General features: G+C 35.5%; 1 long non-coding RNA gene across 1 annotated transcript; it reads left to right on the top strand.

Annotated features, from left to right (window-relative positions):
- Positions 1-14,423: 14,423 nt before the first annotated feature.
- Positions 14,424-17,713, top strand: LOC145611789 (uncharacterized). The gene is made up of 2 exons (XR_014106450.1): positions 14,424-14,581; positions 17,171-17,713. It is a non-coding gene; the product is annotated as an uncharacterized LOC145611789 (long non-coding RNA).
- The last annotated feature ends 2,049 nt before the right edge of the window (positions 17,714-19,762 follow it).

Raw genomic sequence — 19,762 nt, 5'->3', positions numbered from 1 at the left:
CCTCTCTTCTATTCTGTTCGAAGACACCGCGCCACTGCCCTGAAGGTCGCCACCGCACTACCTTCCACGGCTGTTACTCCATCTCTGCTTCCCTTCAAGCTACATTCAACCACAATTTGAGTGTTTTAGGTTTAATTTTTTTTCTTTATTCACAATTATTTTATCAATTATATAATATTATTAATTTCTTTTGCATGTTAAAGAATTGTTAGGCAAATTAAAATTTAGGTTTGAATATAATTTTACTTCAATTTTTAGCAATTTTTGGTTTTTTATTGGGAAATTGTGAAAATATTACAAATTAGTAACCTTGTTACTCATTTAGTTTGACTTTAGTATGTTTTAATGGTTAATTTAATTTGTTTTGATGTGTAATTTTGAATAAAGTAGAGAATATTAGCCTTGTTACTTAATTAGTTGAATTTTGGTATGTTATAATGGTTAATTTGAAGTTGTTTTGATGGGTTATTTTGAATAAGTTAGAGATTAGAAACCTTGTTATTAAATTAGTTGAATTTTGGAATGTTTAAATGGTTAATATTAAGTTGTTTTGATGGGTATTTTTGATTAAATTAGAGATTAGTAACCTTGTTACTAAAGTAGATGAATTTTGGAATGTTTTAATGGTTACTTTTAAGTTGTTTTGATGGGTAATTTTGAATAAATTAGAGATTAGTAATCTTGTTAGTTTAGCAATTTCGAATAAATTAGATGAATTAAAGTAGTGAATACATAGTTTAGCAATTGTTAGTTCGATGAATGATGTGTTGTAGCTTATAAATAAATTAGTGAATTGACATGTTATGAGAAAGAAATAGTACATACATAATATTTAACCTAATTTTTTTTTTTTTTGTTTTTTTAATATGTAAATTCATATGTGAATTGAAGCACGAGTTTAGCTTGAGGACTACATATTGAGCTCAAGTGGGTAGTTGCTATATTGGTATGACTTATAAACTTTACTAAGCTATATTTCTTTCTATTTATCCATTTAATAAAAGTTTATTCATGAAATTGCAACTTATGTATTGTTTAATTGCAAATAAATATAACAATATATAGAATACTTGCATCATCATATGCTTAGATACCCGTTCAAGGCTTTCTCATTAGGAGAAAGTCTTGAATAATCCCCGGTTGGGACTGTTCTTGAATGTGTACTCTCACTTAGGTGGTGAATGTATGTTTTCTTTTCGATTTTAAGGACCATCTTGGCTTACCATTTCCTCACTATGTTCTCTAGGTACATATGTGGGTAATTAATTATCTACATCGTGTACTTGGAGAACTAGGGGGGAAATGCTGCCGAATTTTCCTTAAAATTGGAAAGTTGACATACATTCACTAGTGAGAGTAGACATTCAAGGATGGGTTTGGTTGGAGTGATAAGGACCCTTTGGAAACATGTATTTTTTCACTATATGAATGGTATATTCACGTTTTGTACTTGAATTTGATTTACATAAAATATGTAGCAATTACACATTATTCAATATATGTTGCTATATATGTTTAGAGACAATTTACTAAATGGAGAAGAATCGTGGTTGGATGTATGGTAGACACGATACATTGGAATTTTAGAATGGGGTTCAAGAGTTTTGCGAGAGGGCTTTAGCTTATCAACGCAAACTGAGTGGCAAAGGCCTTTATTGTCCTTGTGTTGATTGTAATAATGTGAATGTGGTCGATAGTGTTGAAATCATTAGAGATCATGTATTATGTCGTGGGTTTAGGCATTTATACCATGTGTGGATTTGGCACGGAGAAAGTGGAGAGTACAGTGGGGATTTAAATCAGAATGATGTGCGTGTTAGAAGCAATGAGATTCATATGGACGAGGAATACGAGAATGATGACTATATTGTTGATAATGGTGAGGACGGAGCCGATGATGATCAGGCGGATGAGGTCGAGGATGAACAAGTGGATGAGATGTTTCATGGTGTTGAAGGTGGAGTGTTTGAGTTATTATCAGAGGCTTCCAAAAAGCCTTTGTATCTTGGGTGCAAAAAATACTCCAAACTATCGGCCGTGCTAACACTTTTCAACATTAAGTCGAAGCATGGGTGGACGGACATTAGTTTTACTTCTTTGTTGACCGCATTAAGTGATATGTTGCCTGATGGGAATGAAATTCCTAAGTCTTACTATTACGCAAAGAAGCTCATGTGTCCCTTTGGTTTGGAGTATAAGAAGATACATGCATGTCTTAATGACTATATTCTATATCGAAATGAGTATGAACAATTGCAGGAGTGTCCACGATGCAAGCGATCGCGCTACAAGCGCATGAGTTGCAATCCTGGTACGGAGGGACCTGCTGCTAAGGTTTTGTGGTATCTTCCCATTATTCCAAGGTTTAAGAATCTGTTCTCAATACCAAAAGACGCTAAAAACTTGAGGTGGCATGCAGAGGGAAGAAAGAAAAAAGAATGCTAAAGCCTCCAGCTGACTCTCCACAGTGGGAGAACATTGATTTTAAGTTTGAGAAATTTGGTGATGAAGTCAGAAATTTAAGGCTCGGGTTGTGCACGGACGGGATGAATCCATTTGGCACTCTTAGTACCCAACACAACACATGGCCGGTACTTTTAGTGATTTATAATTTGCCTCCTTGGCTGTGCATGAAACGTAAGTATGTAATGCTTTCATTGCTAATAACGGGGCCTAGGCAACCTGGAAGCGACATAGATGTTTACCTTGCGCCGCTTATTGACGACTTGAGAAAGATGTGGGACGAAGGGGTTTCCGTTTTCGATGTTCATCAGAACGAGATGTTCACATTGCGTGCAGCCCTTATGTGGACCATGAATGACTTCCCTGCATATGGCAACTTGTGTGGGTACAAGGTCAAAGGGAAAAAAGCATGCCCCATATGTATTAATGACACATCAAGCGTATACCCTACTCATTATCGCAAAGATGTCTACTTGCAGACTCGAAGGTTCCTTAGGCGTGATCACCCGTACCGTAGGTAGAAAAAGGCTTTCGATGGAACAGTGGAAGAGGATACTGCGCCTAGACCATTGACTGGTGCTGATATTTGTGCTCGCGTGAAAGGGATACGAACGGTGTTTGGAAAATCTGAAAAAACTGTGATCTCAGCTACTTTGTATAAGAAAGAATCAATCTTTTGGAAGCTTCCGTACTAGAGAGAACATGACGTTAGGCACTGTCTTGATGTGATGCATATAGAGAAGAATGTGTGTGATGCTCTTTTGGGAACGCTTATGAATATCCAAGGCAATACAAAGGATGGAAAGGGTGCACAGTTAGATTAGAAAGAGATGGGGATTCATCTAGAATTATGGCCTCAAGAAAAGGTTAGAAAGGGGAAGGAACCGAGAAAAGAAGATGAAAATGTTTTGAAAAAAGGGAAGGAGAAGAGCAAGGGAAAGGGAAAGGCCAAAGATGCGTCAAAGAAGAAAGTTGAGGGTAAAGGGAAGGATGAAAAAAATTATTTACCCCCGGCTTGCTATACATTGTCAAGGGTAGAGAAACGTATGTTTTGTGCATGTCTGTAGGGCATTAAGGTTCCATCAGGGTACTCATATAACATGAAAAGATTTGTAACCTTGAATGGAGAATTAAAGCTGACAAGTATGAAATCCCATGATTGTCACATTATGATGCAAGTATTCCTACCGATTGCAATCCGTGGTATTCTACCGAAGCACATGAGGGAAGCGATTACAAGCCTTTGTTCGTTTTTCAATACAATTTGTAGCAAAGTGCTTGATCCTTGTACACTAGATGCTTTGCAAGCAGATGTGGTTGTGACTTTGTGCAAATTTGAGATGTATTTACCATCCTCATTTTTTGACATAATGGTTCATCTGGTTCTTCACTTGGTGCGTGAGATTAAGTTGTGCGGTCCAGTTTTCATGAGGTGGTGCTACCCTTTTGAAAGACACATGGGTACATTACAAGATAAAGTACGGAACCGGGCTCACCCTGAAGGAAGTATGATGCAAGGGACCGTGGGTGAGGAGATAGGTAACTTTGTGGAAGACTACATAGCCCTTGCTCAACCTATTGGTCTTCCTACTTCTCGACATGAAGGTAGACTTGATGGTCATGGAACAATTGGGTTGAAACAAATGTCACCTGATCGAGATGAGTTCTTACAAGCACACCTTTATGTATTGCACCATGTTTCAGATGTGCACCCATATTTAGACGAGCACATGGCTAGTTTGCGTGACGAATTTCCATAGAAAGGTGAAAGGGCACTTATGCAGTTGCATAATAAGAGGTTTGTTAATAGGTTTCGTGATTGAGTAATGAGTCGATTGGATGATACTAATGTGACCGATACATTACGGTGGCTTACGTACGGTCCTAGGGATGATGTTCGTTCATTTGAGGGATATGACATCAATGGGTACACTTTTTGGACCGAGGGTCGTGATTTGAAATATTCCTCCACCCAAAATAGTGGTGTAACGCTTGTGGCATCGTCAAGGGAGTTTGCAAGTGCTAAGGATAAATCACATGTTGATGCAGAGTTGTCATACTATGGCCGAATTCAAGAAATATGGGAGCTTGATTATTGTAACTTCACGGTTGCTCTTTTCAAGTGTAAGTGGGTTGATAATATCAGGCGTAACGTCAAATATGAGGACTTTACTCTTGTAGATCTTGGCCACTTGAATGATAGTGCGGAACCATTTATCCTTGCATCTCAAGCTAAGAAAGTGTTCTACGTAACTGACCTAGTCGATTCAAAATGGTCTATAGTGCTAGCTGGCAAAAGAAGAATCCTAGGCATTGGAGATGTTGAGGATGAGGAAGAATATGATGCGTTTGATGATTCTGCACCTTTCACTGTTCCTAGACATGTTGTACTAAATGACATAGACAACAAAGCAGGTTATATGCGATCAGACCACAACGAAGGAGTTTCAGATTGAGGTAGTATGATTAAAAGTTAGTAATGGTTTAATTGCAAATATAGTTTAGTTATCATGTATATAGGAGCATAAGTAGGCGAAAATGACCATAAATGACATAAATGAGCTTGTATTTGACCCAAATCCTTTGTTTTGTATATAAACTAACATGTTTCTAATTTGAAATTGCCTAAGTGTACTCATTAACATGCATATATAAGGTTATAGGACCATAAGTAGGTGAAAATGGCTTAAATGACCTTCTACTTAACCCAATTCCTTCGTTTTGTGTATGAACTAACATTTAATCATTCTATGAACTCATATTCATTATATTTAACATGTTTGTAGTTTGAAATTTCCTAAGTGTACTCATTATCATGCATATACAAGGTTATAGGACCATAAGTAGGTGAAAATGGCTTAAATGACCTTCTACTTAACCCAAGTCCTTTGTTTTGTGTATGAACTAACATGTATTCATTCTAACAACCCATATTCATTATATTTAACATGTTTGTAGGTTGAAATTGCCTAAGTGTACTCATTTGCACTCATACTTTACTATACACTAATATTGTTTTATGATTGCTTTGACAGGTTCTTATATCTCACGGAGGACGATCATGACCCTCATTGTGTAGAGGACATTGACGATGATGAGTATGAGGACGAGTACGAGGATGAGGACGAGGATGAGCCTTATGATGTGAACAAGGAAGATGACTTGGGTGAGCCAAAGGATCAGGCTCAAGATGAGTTTGAGCGTAGGCTTGAAGAATTTGAAATTTCAGCTGAACGTGCACCGCCTATTGAAAATACAGCATGTGAGATTGTTGGTGAGAACCCGACTCCTGAAACTCATGGCCAAGGACAAGATCAAAACAACACAGGTGGTGGAGGGGGGGTAAAGGCACCGGCTCAAAGAAAGAAAAGGGGTCCGACGAGAAATTTTAAGAAACCGGACGGTCCCATGGTCATGGAGTATGACAACAACGGCCAACCCGGGGCCAAATGGTGTCGACAATATGCTAATCAGGTTGGCATGTGTGCGCGGAAAATCCCCATTACACTTGTAATGCGGCAAGTACCTCCGGGTTTGATTCAAACCTTTTGGGATGATACAAGGGTAAGTGTGTTTTTGGCACATTTAAACAATTTAAGAAACCTTAACCTTATGGTTGTTAGTAAATAGAACTAAAAATTGGTTTTTATATGTGCTTGTATAGGCTGTTTTCTATTCCTAATGATGCCGAGAAGAGAAAGGTGTTTGAATCTTTATTAGCGGAAAGATTAAGAAGCTTTAAGACCAACTTGACTAATGGATGGATCTACAAGAAGAAGAAGAAATCAAAGAAGAAGAAAGATGATGAGGATGACCTTCTCCCGTGGCAAAAATGGCCGACCGTGTCAAAAGAAGACTGGGAAGAGTTCGTTGGAATGAAGACTTAAAAGAAAGCCATTGTAAGTTTGTGTAAATCTGATCTCAATTGAATAATAGCTTGACTCTTTTTGTAGCAATGATACTACATTTGTTTTTATGTAGGAACTTCAAGAGCAAAATAAAAAAAATGCAGAGAAGGAGTACGTCCATCGTATGGGGCCTAAGACATTTGCTGAAAAGAGACTTGAGAGGATCGATAAGGGTTTATACCCTAAATCGCTTCTAGTGGCATCGAAGGAACCCTCTAGTTCCACGATCACTACTTTGGTGAGTCGTGCTGGTGATTTCTTTTGTTCTCTCCATACGTTTGATAAGGAAACCGGAAAATGGGTCATCAAGGGTCCGGAAACCAAAAAAATGGCAGATAAACTTGTAAGTTACCTATGAACTGTTGAATTTTAAGTCACTTTTGCATCAAAATCACTATACAAACCATTAACTATCTTACTGACATCCTTTTTCCTTTTGCTACAGCTTGAGCACACTCAAGAGCTGGTGGAGGGCAAATTTAACCCAAGTGTGGAGAATGACCCTTTCACCATGGCTTTGGGAAGGTCATACCATCCAGGACGAGTAGTAGGTTCGGGAGGGTCATTGCTTGGATGGCAAAAGGTGATGGGTCCAGAATACACGAAATCGGGTAGATCTCGAGCCAGTGTTAACTCACCGGGGGAGTTGGATGCCAAGGTGGCATCAATTAAGGAACAAGTACGCAATGAGTTAGTAGGTGAATTCAATGCTTGGGCGAAGCAGATGAACTTACCGACTTTGCCATTCCTCGCCAGTACACCAGTCGACTCATGTTCTCAACCAAAAGGACAAGGAGAAGGTGATAGACATGGAGGAGATGAGATACGTGGTGAAGATGTGCCACCTGAGGTAATTTCAATTGAGTTATTAAAAGTTTTTAAATACTGAGTTAATTGAGATCTGAGGTGGCATGATTGATGTACTGTTGCAGGTTCCTACTCCTACACATGCGGACTCGAGGGAGCTTGATAATCCAACACCGCATGAATATCAAGAGTTACAGGTGATTTGTAACCCTCTACCTTAATGAATTTCGTTATATTATCTATGATGTAGTAAAAGACCTATTTAACTATCTTATTTTTGTACTTGTGTAGGAAGACACCCGGTGTGCACTTCTAGCCCCGGGGCATGCAAATAGTATGGAGTTGAGTTTTTTGGCGTATGATAGTGCACAAGCGACGACCGGTGCTACGGCGGGGCCACATCATTACTCGGTTGGGATCGCTTCGGTGGTTGAGGGGTTCGAAGACATCCCACTACCCGTACCGATAGAGGAGGTTGAGATAACAAAGCTTTGTCAAGCTATAGGTAGCTTCGTTGATTGGCCACGTGCGTGGGTCAGGTTGATTAAGGAGGTAATTTATTTATTTCTCAACTTTTTTTAGTGTTAAATAACCGTTAGGCACTCTCTAACTGCACCTCTGAAAATAAAACCGCCGAAATAGCACGACTCCCCGGCCCCCATATCCGATGTCGAGGCAGCGGCGGCCTTGGCTGGTGCTCCCTACGCTGCTCCGGCCTCCGGAGCGGCTGCCCGGGCAGCTCCGGCCTCGGCAGCCGCTGCCGGGGCTGCTCCGGACTCGGCAGCCGCTGTCGGGGCTGCTCCGGCCTCGGAATCACCTGGCTGCTTGGGCTGCTGCAGCCTTGACAGGCGGCTGTCGGGGCTGCTGTGGCCTCGGCGGGGGATGCCTTCGCTATTCTGGCAGCGGGGGCGGCTTCCTCGAGTGTTCCAGCCTCAGCGGAAGTTGCATATTTTTTAAAAAAAATATTTTGAGCCATATATTTTTCTTTCGCAACTCACTCGGCGGAATGGCTTCTCACATGCCTAACTTTTTCATTTCTCAACTTATGAACTTATTCTTTCTCAAACCATGTCATAATTACATATTTATAAGTTAATGTGACTTGAAATGACATAAAAGAAGCTAATTTCTAAGTTTTTTGCTCCATTTCATCAAAATAAAGCAATTTCTTTCCAAAATGGCTTCTCACTTGCCTATTTTCTTCAATTCTTAACTTATGAACTTATTCTTTCTCAAACCATATCATAATTACATATTTATAAGTGATTGTGACTTAAAATGAAATAAAAGAAGCAAAGTCCTAAGTTTTTGGGTCCATTTCATGAAAATAAACCCATTTAGAGCCGAAATGGCTTCTCACATGCCTATTTTCTTCATTTCTCAACTTGTGAACTTATTCTCTCTCAAACCATCTCATACTTACATATTTATAAGTTAATGTGAGTTGAAATGACGTAAAATAAGCTAATTTCTATGTTTTTGGGTCCATTTCATCAAAATAAAGCAATTTTGAGCCGAAATGGCTTCTCACTTGCCTATTTTCTTCATTTCTCAACTTATAAACTTATTCTTTATCAAACCATGTCATAATTACATATTTATAAGTGATTGTGACTTAAAATTACATAAAAGAAGCTAAGTTCTAAGTTTTTGGGTCCATTTCATCAAAATAAACCCATTAAGAGCCGAAATGGCTTCTCACATGCCTATTTTCTTCATTTCTCAACTTATGAACTTATTCTTTGTCAAACCATCTCATAATTACATATTTATAAGTTAATGTGAGTTTAAATGACATAAAAGAAGCTAATTTCTATGTTTTTGGCTCCATTTCATCAAAATAAAGCCATATTGGGCAAAATTGCTTCTTACTTGCCTATTTTCTTCATTTCTCAACATATAAACTTATTCTTTCTCAAAACATCTCATAATTACATATTTATAAGTGATTGTGACTTGAAATGACATAAAATAAGCTAAGTTCTAAGTTTTTAGGTCCTTTTTCTTCAAAATAAAGCCATTTTGAGCCGAAATGGCTTCTCACTTTCCTATTTTCTTCATTTCTCAACTTATAAACTTATTCTTTCTCAAACCATCTCATAATTACATATTTATAAGTGATTGTGAGTTGAAATTACATAAAAGAAGCTAATTTCTATGTTAATGTGTCCATTTCATCAAAATAAAACCATTTTAAGCCAAAATAACTTATAATATGCCTATTTTCTTCATTTCTCAACTTATAAAATTATTCTTTCTCAAACTATTTCAGATTTTATATGGAAGAGAAACTTCAAAGAGAAATATGGTGGAGAATCCTAAAAGCATTGATCAACCTAAGAAGAAGCTAAGTGAACAATGGTCCAAGAGTGAACAAGCGTCGAAGTTGCACTCTTCGAAAGGTTCACCCATGCAACCTACTCCACTAGTTGAAGACATTGTTCTTCAATCGCTCTCTGTTGACATGACCTTTCTTCACAACCATGCTTGTCATTTGGTCGACCCCATGGAAGTTGCACTTCCTAAGGCAATGTTCCACTATGATGAGGATGCAGTTGCATGGATCAGCAAAGAAGATGTGAAGGAATTTCTACGTGGTGCAAAGCTTAACATTTCCCTCATTCAAACATTCATGAGGTAGTTCAATGCCCACATAATCTACAATTTTTTCAAGTTATTCAAATTTATGATGATTATCTTATATGTGATTAATTATTCAATGTTCATGCACGCAGAGCACTACAGGAGCACTTAACTGAAATTGATTCTCCTTGTAAAGTTGGGTGGGTATGCCCTGAGCAGTTATCCACTACTAGAATCATAGGCAACCCCCACGACGTGTTGTACTATGTTGAATAGAGTATTAGGGAATCAGCGCGTGCGGGAGACAAGTTCATATTCGCCCCATGTTATAAAGAGTAAGTCTAACCATGTCAAATTCAATCGATTTGACCTCATTATATGTTGACTCCTAAATATTAATTTGCTTGTCTATTGTGAACTTATGTAGGGAGCATTGGAGCCTCATGGTGATTTGTAATTCCAATAACACAATTTATCACCTTTATTCAGCTCGATCACCGGAGCAGTGGCTCGTGAAGTCTATATTGCAAAAGTAAACATATATAGCTACCTAGTGATGATTATTGCTAATAATAACTAATTTAGTAGTCAAACGACTAATCAAATTTGAATGTACTTTATTTACTACAATGTTATGAAGAAGCTACATTGTGATTATCTTCAAAATATATGTTAGTAAATATTTGATAATTTCCTTTACACGTTTCACTGATGTGATTTGTTTGTCATATGCTAGTGCGCACAACAAGAAAATGGACTTGATTGTGCTTTGTATGTGATGAGATTCATGCTTGACATAGCGACTCATTGTACGGACAGTCAACAACTTGATGAGGTAAGTCCTAAAACTTAATGAAATGATATTTTGATGTGATTTCTAGCCTTAGACACCTAATATTACCCAACATTGACATGTTATGAGAAATAAAAAGGTCATTTGACAAGAAAGGTAGAAAATGGGCTGAATAGAAGTCATATGGGCCATATTTGGGCCATTTTGTGTTAATATGCTCTTTTGATGTGATTTATTTCCTTACACGCCTACAACTAGATAATATTGACATGTTATGATATAAATAAAGTTCATTTAATGAGAAATATAGGAAATAGGCAAAGTAAAGTCATATAGGCCATATTCGGGCCATTTTGAGTAAAAAGCGTCTTAAACCTTAATAAAATGCTCTTTTGATTCAATTTTAGGGCTTATATACACATAAAACTAGGTGAAATTGACATGTTATGAGAAATAAATAGTTCATTTAATAAGTAATGTAGGAAATGGGCTACATAGAAGTCATATAGGCCATATTTGGGCCATTTTGAGTAAAATGCGTTGTTAAACTTAATGAAATGCTATATTGATGTGATTTCTAGACTTAGACACCTAATATTACCCAACATTGACATTTTATGAGAAATAAAAAGGTCATTTGAAAAGAAAGGTAGAAAATGAGCTGAATAGAAGTCATATGGGCCATATTTGGGCCGTTTTGTGTAAATATGCTCTTTTGATGTGATTTCAATCCTTATACACCTATAACTAGATAATATTGACATGTTATGAGATAAATAAAGTTCATTTGATAAGAATTGTAGGAAATGGGCAAAGTAAAGTCATATAGGCCATATTTGGGCCATTTTGAGTAAAAAGCGTCTTAAACCTTAATAAAATGTTTTTTTGATTAAATTTTAGGGCTTAGACACATAAACTAGGTGACATTGACAAGTTATGTGAAATAAATAGTTCATTTGATAAGAAATGTAGGAAATGGGCTAAATAGAAGTCAAATAGGCCATATTTGGGCCATTTTGAGTAAAATGCGTTGTTAAACTTAATAAAATGTTATTTTGATGTGATTTCTAGCCTTAGACACCTAATATTACCCAACATTGACATGTTATGAGAAATAAAAAGGTCATTTAACAAGAAAGGTAGAAAATGGGCTGAATAGAAGTCATATGGGCCATATTTGGGCCATTTTGTGTTAATATGCTCTTTTGATGTGATTTCATTTCTTATACACCTATAAATAGAAAATATTGACATGTTATGAGATAAATAAAGTTCATTTAATAAGAAATCTAGGAAATGGGCAAAGTAAAGTCATATAGGCCATATTTGGGCCATTTTGAGTAAAAAGCGTCTCAAACCTTAATAAAATGTTTTTTATTTCAATTTTAGGACTAAGACACATAAAACTAGGTGACCTTGACATGTTATTAGAAATAGTTCATTTGATAAGAAATGTAGGAAATAGGCTAAATAGAAGTCATATAGGTCATATTGTTTTGCCTAATTAATTAATTCTAACATAATTTTTTTTTATTTCAAGTTTTGCAAGGTCCAAAAGGATGGTTCGTTGACAATCAAGGAACTTAATGAAGTTCGTGACATGTTGGCGTCTTTTATCACCTTCAACATGTAAATGGCATTTTAATTGTAAATTTATGTTAACTTTTGAACTATATTATTATTCATTATTTACTTACTATCATTTGTGTGTGTGTGTGTGTGTGTGTGTGTGTGTGTATAACACTTTTTTTTTATTGTATTGCGTTTGGGAATATTTATATATATATATATATATATATATATATATATATATATATATATATATATATATATATATATATATATATATATATATATATGAATTCTTGTTTTTAATATTATTTGTATCTTATTATAATATTTAATAATATTATTATTATTAGTAATTATAATAATAATATTATTTTTTATTTAATATTATTGTTGGAATTACAGGTTATTATTGCTGGAAATAGGGTGTTTTTTTTAATATTATTGCACGAAAAATGGGGAAAAAAATATGTACTGAAAAGGCGCCGGTTAACCGGTGCCAAAACTAGCTGCCACCAAAAAAAAATTACGCGGGAGATTATTTAAGGCACCGGTTAACCGGTGCTAAAACCGGTTAAGGGCACCGGTTTTGAACCATTGCCAAAAAGGGGGGTAATTGGCACCCCCCCACATTGAAACCGGTTCAAACCGGTTCCCTTTGCCTTTTTTCTACTAGTGTTGTGATAAAGGAAACTCTGTAAGTTTTACTTCTGATTCATGCAACATCATTAATGATAAAACAGGAAGGGTTGTTCTTAAAGGAACTAGAAAAGGGAACACATATATTGTGGATCTCAATTCTGTCCCAAGGAACAACCTTACATGTCTGAGTGTCATTAATGATGATCCTTTATTATGGCATAAGCATTTCGGACATGCTAGTTTCTTACTCATGGATAAACTTAGAGAGAGGAACTTGGTCATTGGGCTTCCCTCAGTCAAGTTCCTCATACAACATATCTGTGATGCATGTGTGAGAGGCAAGCAAGTCAGGTCATCCTTTAAAATTAAAAACATGGTGAGTACCACAAAGCCATTGGAACTTATTCACATGGATTTGTGTGGCCCCATGCGTGTTCAAAGTAGAAGTGGAAAGAAATATGTTCTAGTTATAATTGATGATTTTTCTAGATTTACCTGGGTGATTTTTCTGTCTAGCAAGGATGAAACCTTTGATGAATTTGTTTCCTTTGCCAAGAAAGTGCAGAAAACAAGTGGAAATCAAATTATCCACATTTGATCAGATCATGGAACTGACTTCGAAAATTCAAGATTTGATGAATTCTGCAAGGAGAATGACATGGATCATAACTTCTTAGCCCCAAGAACCCCTCAACAAAATGGGGTTGTGGAAAGGAAGAACAAGACCCTAGAAGACATGGCAAGAACAATGCTCATAGCTAGTGGACTTCCAAGGAACTTCTGGGCTGAAGCCATCAATACTGCATGCTATATTATCAATAGAGTTATTATGAGACCACTCATCAATAAAACTCCTTATGATCTGTTTAAGGGTAGAAAACCCAATATTTCTCACTTTAGAGATTTTGGATGCAGGTTCTTTGTTCATAATAATGGAAAAAGGAACATCGGAAAATTTGATGAAAGAAGTGATGAAGCGGTGTTCCTTGGCTATGCATCTAATAGTAAGGCTTACAGAGTTTACAATAAAAATACTATGTGTGTCGAAGAAAGCATTCATGTGATTTTTGATGAATCTAATATGTTTATGAATGTGCAGGAACAAGACAATAATGATAATGAAATTGGAATGATTGGAAACAGGGAAGAAAATGAAGAAGCATCCAAGCAAGCCAAAGAAAGACCAGAGGACACTACAAGAAAAAGTAAAATTAGCAACTGTTTTTTGTGACTACCATAATAATCAGTCACAAAAATTATTTTTGCGACTGAAAAAGATGAGTAGTCGCAAGTTTGGCAACCGATTTTGCAGGAGTTACTATGCGGTCGCTTATTGGAAACTGATTTTTGCGACTACCATAATAATCAATCGCACAAATATATTTGCGACTGAAAAAGATGAATAGTCGCAAATTTTGCAACTAATTTTGTAATAGTTTCTATGCGGTTGCTAATTTGCGACGCTCTTATAATGTTTTGTGACTAAATTGTAGTTACTAAGGTTAATAATTTGAAACCATTTTTTTTTAAAAAAATTGCGACGATTATTGCAAGTAACACAATAGTCGCTACCATTATTTTTTAAATTTATTAATAAAGAAATAAAAAATACCCTTAATATAATGAGTTGTTGTTGCCAAAAAAACAAGAACTAACTATCACTCCTTATTCCTTCATTCATAATCGCTGTACATACTACTCTTCCAAAAAAAAAAACCCTTCCATTGCGAATTTGAGAACCAAGATCAGAACTTTAGAACGAACATGTTGCAGTCGTCTTCATCTCCTGCCGCCGCGCCACCACATATCCTCCCAAGTTAGTTGCGAATTTTAGGGTTATTGTTGAGCTTTTTGTCCGATTATTGATTGCAATCTGGTTTCCATTGCATATTGTGAATTTTTTTGAATCTGATTATTGATTGAATTCCGAATTGATTGAGTTACGAATTGATTTTATTCCGATTATTGATTGAATTTGTTGCATTGCGAATTGATTTTAATTTGGTTTCCATTGAGAATTGCGGATTGATTTTAATCTGACTGCCAATTACAAATTTTAGGGTTGTCATTGTAGTCAATTAATGTAAAACCATTCAAAATTGATGGATTTTGCAAAAAGCTCTAATTATTTTCAATTTAAAGATCCCAAGTCTGATTATTCCAACTTTTGTTTTTCTCTGAATGATTGATTAGAGTGTAGATTTAATTGTAATATGGGATAATCAATAAAATGGAACATGAATAATGATGAGTCTCTATTTTCATAGAGAATTGAATTCATCTGTATTTCCAATTATAAAAGAAATTATAGAATGAATATATATATTATCAAATTACAAAAGAAATCATAGAAAGACTATAAATGTGTATACTCCGTAATTGTTTTGATTGATTATCCAACTATTATCAAAGTACTAATAATTAGAGGGGGTTAATGAGTTAAGTTCTTGTCTGTACTAATAATAAGTTAAGCAAGTCTGCCAAGTCATTGCCTTAGAAAAGGTTGTGTATATGAGATATATTAGTATGAGAATGATTCATGTAGTGAAGTAGCAAACATATAGAGGAGTGCAGGCAAGAACCTCTCTTTGTCAAAGCAATACTAGGACTCTGCTTTTCTGCCTATTTTAATTGTAGAATACCTATTACTAGACTTTAGAGTTATATAGGACAATACCCTTCTTATATAGCATAAAGTCAACTATGGACATCAAACAGATGAAAGGTCCACTAGAAAAAAGCTATTCCGTATTTGTTATCACAAGGGTGGTAGAATACATTCTGATTCTATTACTCCAATTTTTGTAGGCACATTAAATTGATTCTATAATATGGAGTGCTAAAGCAAAATTCAACTGTGATTCCTAAAGGCATTCACAAAACCTTCATGCTGCCTCATTTCTTAACAAAAGTATTACAAATTTCATTCAATCAAATTCCAGTTCTTTATTTGGCGATTTTATTTTGATTTAACGATCTATGCAATGCCATTGCTGACTAAAATATTGGGCGTGATATAATCTGACATTCGTATTACCTGAAATGGAATTTGCTGCATGGGTTAGATTATTTACTGTGATAGTTTTACTATTCTCAAAACTGACTGGTAATTAAAAAATTGGCAAACTAAGCTAGCGTCTTTTCTCATTTTAGACCAGCCTTGATGATGTTTTCCTCTTATAGTGAATTCTGGCTAAGGCCAAATAGGGGTTTCTTAGTACTTAGCTTTTATATCCTAGATTTTTACATGTATAACACGTGCATTTGTTTCTTGTATTTGTTGTACTATTGGCTTTTATTTTGTATATCATGATTTCCAGTTTATCTTTCATAATTTCTGCAACTTTTTTTGGCTCTATAAGTTGTGGACTTGGCATAGGTTACTCCATTCTTTTTAATAAAAACACTAAAAGGGCTACAAAATTCTGGTTAGATAGCTTTATGCATGTCATTCAGGATTTCTTGCATAGATAACATTCATCCTGTAAGTCTATAACCCGCATAGGGCCATCCTTTGGTGGATAGAGAAATGAGAAAGAAAGTTGTATTCAGATGTGTATAGAACAAAAACATGATGGTATACAATGAGTATATATATTATGTATTAGCTTATGTTTGTAGTGTTGCCGTGCTGAGATAAGTTAAGTACCATAGTTGGATTCGACTACTAGTGTAAATTCTTTTTAGTTGGGAGTAATTAGATAGTTCCCTATTCTTCTTTTCTTCTCTCTGATGCATAGAAATCGAACCCATTTAGTGGAAAAGGACAGAAGGTAAAGAAGGTGAACTACTGGATGTTCTTGTCAGAGTGTTCTAGTTGAGCTAATTTTTTATTAAGCTTATTGGTATTTAAAGCCATTTAAATCAAGCCAATTGCTAGGGACTATATCTATCACTGACCTCCTTTAGCAAGCAAAAGAAGTGTGATGCATATCACTTTGTGTAAACCATGTACGTAGTTATAGCTTAATGAAGAAGGGAATAATGTGGCTAATATCACTGTCCTTAGCAATTGAATTGATGGGTGAAAAGACTCATCAAGTCATGGTATGAGTATACTTATATATTTTCCTAAGATTACAAAAAATATATGGTAGTTAATGTTTTTAGATATTAGATTATTTATTTGTTTGTATGATTGAGTTTGAGGATGAGAATAATTGGTCGGTGTTAATCAAATTATTAACGTGGTATGTCTTAATGAGAATTGAAACAGGTTTATTTTATCCTATGGGAGGGAATTGTTTAATTTACAAAGGAGATGTTGCAGAAATTTTACTAATAATTGCTTACATTAGTTATTTTTATTATAAGTGTTGTTTTATTTTTATTTTTTTTAAAAGGTTTTTAGTCTTTTAAGTTTGAACAATTGTGACCATAGTTACTAATACATATCTTATTGCAGGGAGAATATATAGAAAAACTAGAGGAATAAAAGACCAAAGGAAGTGAGATAAACCCAACAAAGTCTACTTAGAGGTTGTAGGTGGGCAAAGAAAGGAAAAGTATACGGTTTAGGGAGTGCTTCACAAATGTACTACAAGAGCAATTGTACTTCTCCCCCTACTGCATCATCTTCCACTCTTTCCATGATTTCTAAACTAAGCTCTCAAGTTAAAGAATTAAAGAAATTGTCGAAATCATAAGATCGAAAAAGCTACATGGAAGAAGGAAAAATAAGCTATGCACAAAACATTAAAGGAGATGACATCACTTGTCCAACATTACTGTCCTTCTAAGCCTCCTACGTCTACAGTCACCAGGTCTCGTGATGCAACTAAGTGATCTTTAGTTTTTAGAGGTATATTTGTATATCGTCGTTAGTTCTTATTTAAAGTAGCTTTCTTTATATAGAAGGTGATTTTTGAAACAATTAGTCATATGATTTTGAATATTGTTTTTAATACATTGATACAAAATTGATGATATGTTGGATATTTAATTAAAATTAACATTTTGGTTAGTTGAATTTATGTGTGGTACCCTTTTGTTATTGATATTGCTCGTTGCTAAATTATGGTCTCTAAATAATCATAGTCAATCGCAAAAATTAAGCGACTACAAATTTGTTTTAGTGAGTAATGGGTTAATTGAAAAATAATTTGTCTCAATAGTCGCTAATTTGTCACAAAAAATTAGTTTTTGTAGTCGCTAATCCGTCGCAAAAAAAATTAGTCTCAATAGTCATAAATCCGTCGCAATAAAATTAGTCTCCGTAGTCGCAAAAGTTTGGTCTCGTAGTTGGAAAAGTTTGGTCATGTAGTTGCTAATCCGTCACAAAAGTAGTTTTAAACATTGGCCTCCATAGTCGCTAATCCGTCGCAAATATTTTACGACGGACAATAATTTAGTTGCTAAAATTTCAAAGTTAGTCGCTAAATGACAGTTGCAAAGTCGTTGCAAGTCCGTCGCAAAATTTGCAACTATCCAAAAATTAGTCGCAAAAATGTATTTGCGACGAGGTCTTTAGGGACTAACCAAAGTAGTTGCAAATCCGTCGCAAATCCATTTTTGCGACGGATTTGCGACTACTTTAACCGTTGCTAATTACCCTTTTTCTTGTAGTGGGAACCTGTACAAGAACCAGAAGAAAATGCTGAAGTTCCTCAACCTGAAATTCATGAAGAACAAGAAAATGAAGAATCTAGCCATGAAGAAGAGGCAGAAGGAACTGAGTCAGAAGTGCCTTAGATTGGAGTTCCAGCAAGAGAGTTTCAACCAAAACCGTTCAATTATCAAGGATCTCATCCTACCGATCTCATAATAAGTGATATTGGTAGAGGAACTCTGACCAGATTGCAGATGAGGAAATTCTGTGCCTTTCAAGCCTTCCTTTCCATTATTGAGCCAAGAAATCATGAAGAAGCTGTCAAAGATGTTGAGTGGATAATTGCCATGCAAGATGATTTCAATGAGTTCGAAAGAAACCAGGTCTGTCATCTAGAGGAGAAACCTAAGAACAAAAAGGTGATTGGGCTCAAGTGGGTATTCAGAAACAAGCTGGATGAGTATGGAACAATCGTAAGGAACAAGGCCAGACTTGTTGTGAAATGCTACAATCAGCAAGAAGGTATTGACTTTGGAGAAAATTTTTCTCCCGTTGCTAGATTAGAAGCTATTAGAATGTTAATTGCTTTTGCTTCATTTATGGGATTTAAATTATATCAAATAGATGTCAAATGTGCTTTCTTAAATGGCTTTCTTGAAGAAAATGTTTTTATGGAACAACCACCTGGTTTTGAAAACCCCAAATTTCCTAATCATGTCTTTAAGCTTGATAAAGCTCTTTATGGGCTAAAGCAGGCACCAAGAGCCTGGTATGAAAGACTCTCTAATTTTCTTCTGCAAAATGATTTTAAAAGAGGAAAAATTGATAAAACCTTATTTTTAAAATCTCAAGGAACTGACTTATTAGTTGTTTAAATATATGTTGCTGATATTATTTTTGGAGCAACTAATGAAGCCTTGTGCAAGTATTTTGCTGATTTAATGAGTGGTGAATTTGAGATGAGTATGATGGGAGAACTCAATTTCTTTCTTGGACTTCAAATTAAACAAACGGAAAGAGGAATTGCAATTCACCAACAAAAATATATCAGGGAACTGCTGAAAAAGTACAACCTTGATCAAGCAAAAACTAATCATACTCCTATGGATACTAGCATAAGATTGGATGAAGATTTACAAGGAATTAGGGTAGATCAAACCAGATATAGAGGTATGATCGGATCTCTACTTTATTTAACTGCTAGTAGGCCTGATATTGCTTTTAGTGTTGGCTTATGTTCTAGGTTTCAATCAAATCCTAAGGAGTCTCACCTCACTGCAGTAGTTAAGAGAATCCTAAGATATCTCAAAGGAACTGACAATCTCTGTCTCTTCTATTCTAGAAGTGATACTTTTGACTTGAAAGGTTTTGCAGATGCTAACTATGCTGGAGATTTGGTGAACAGAAAAAGTACTTCAGGAATGATCCAGTTCCTTGGGCCATGTCTAG

Source organism: Chenopodium album, chromosome 3, assembly GCF_948465745.1.
Source record: "Chenopodium album chromosome 3, dcCheAlbu1.1, whole genome shotgun sequence".
NCBI lineage: Eukaryota > Viridiplantae > Streptophyta > Magnoliopsida > Caryophyllales > Amaranthaceae > Chenopodium > Chenopodium album.
This window is presented reverse-complemented; position numbering and strand designations above follow the sequence as displayed.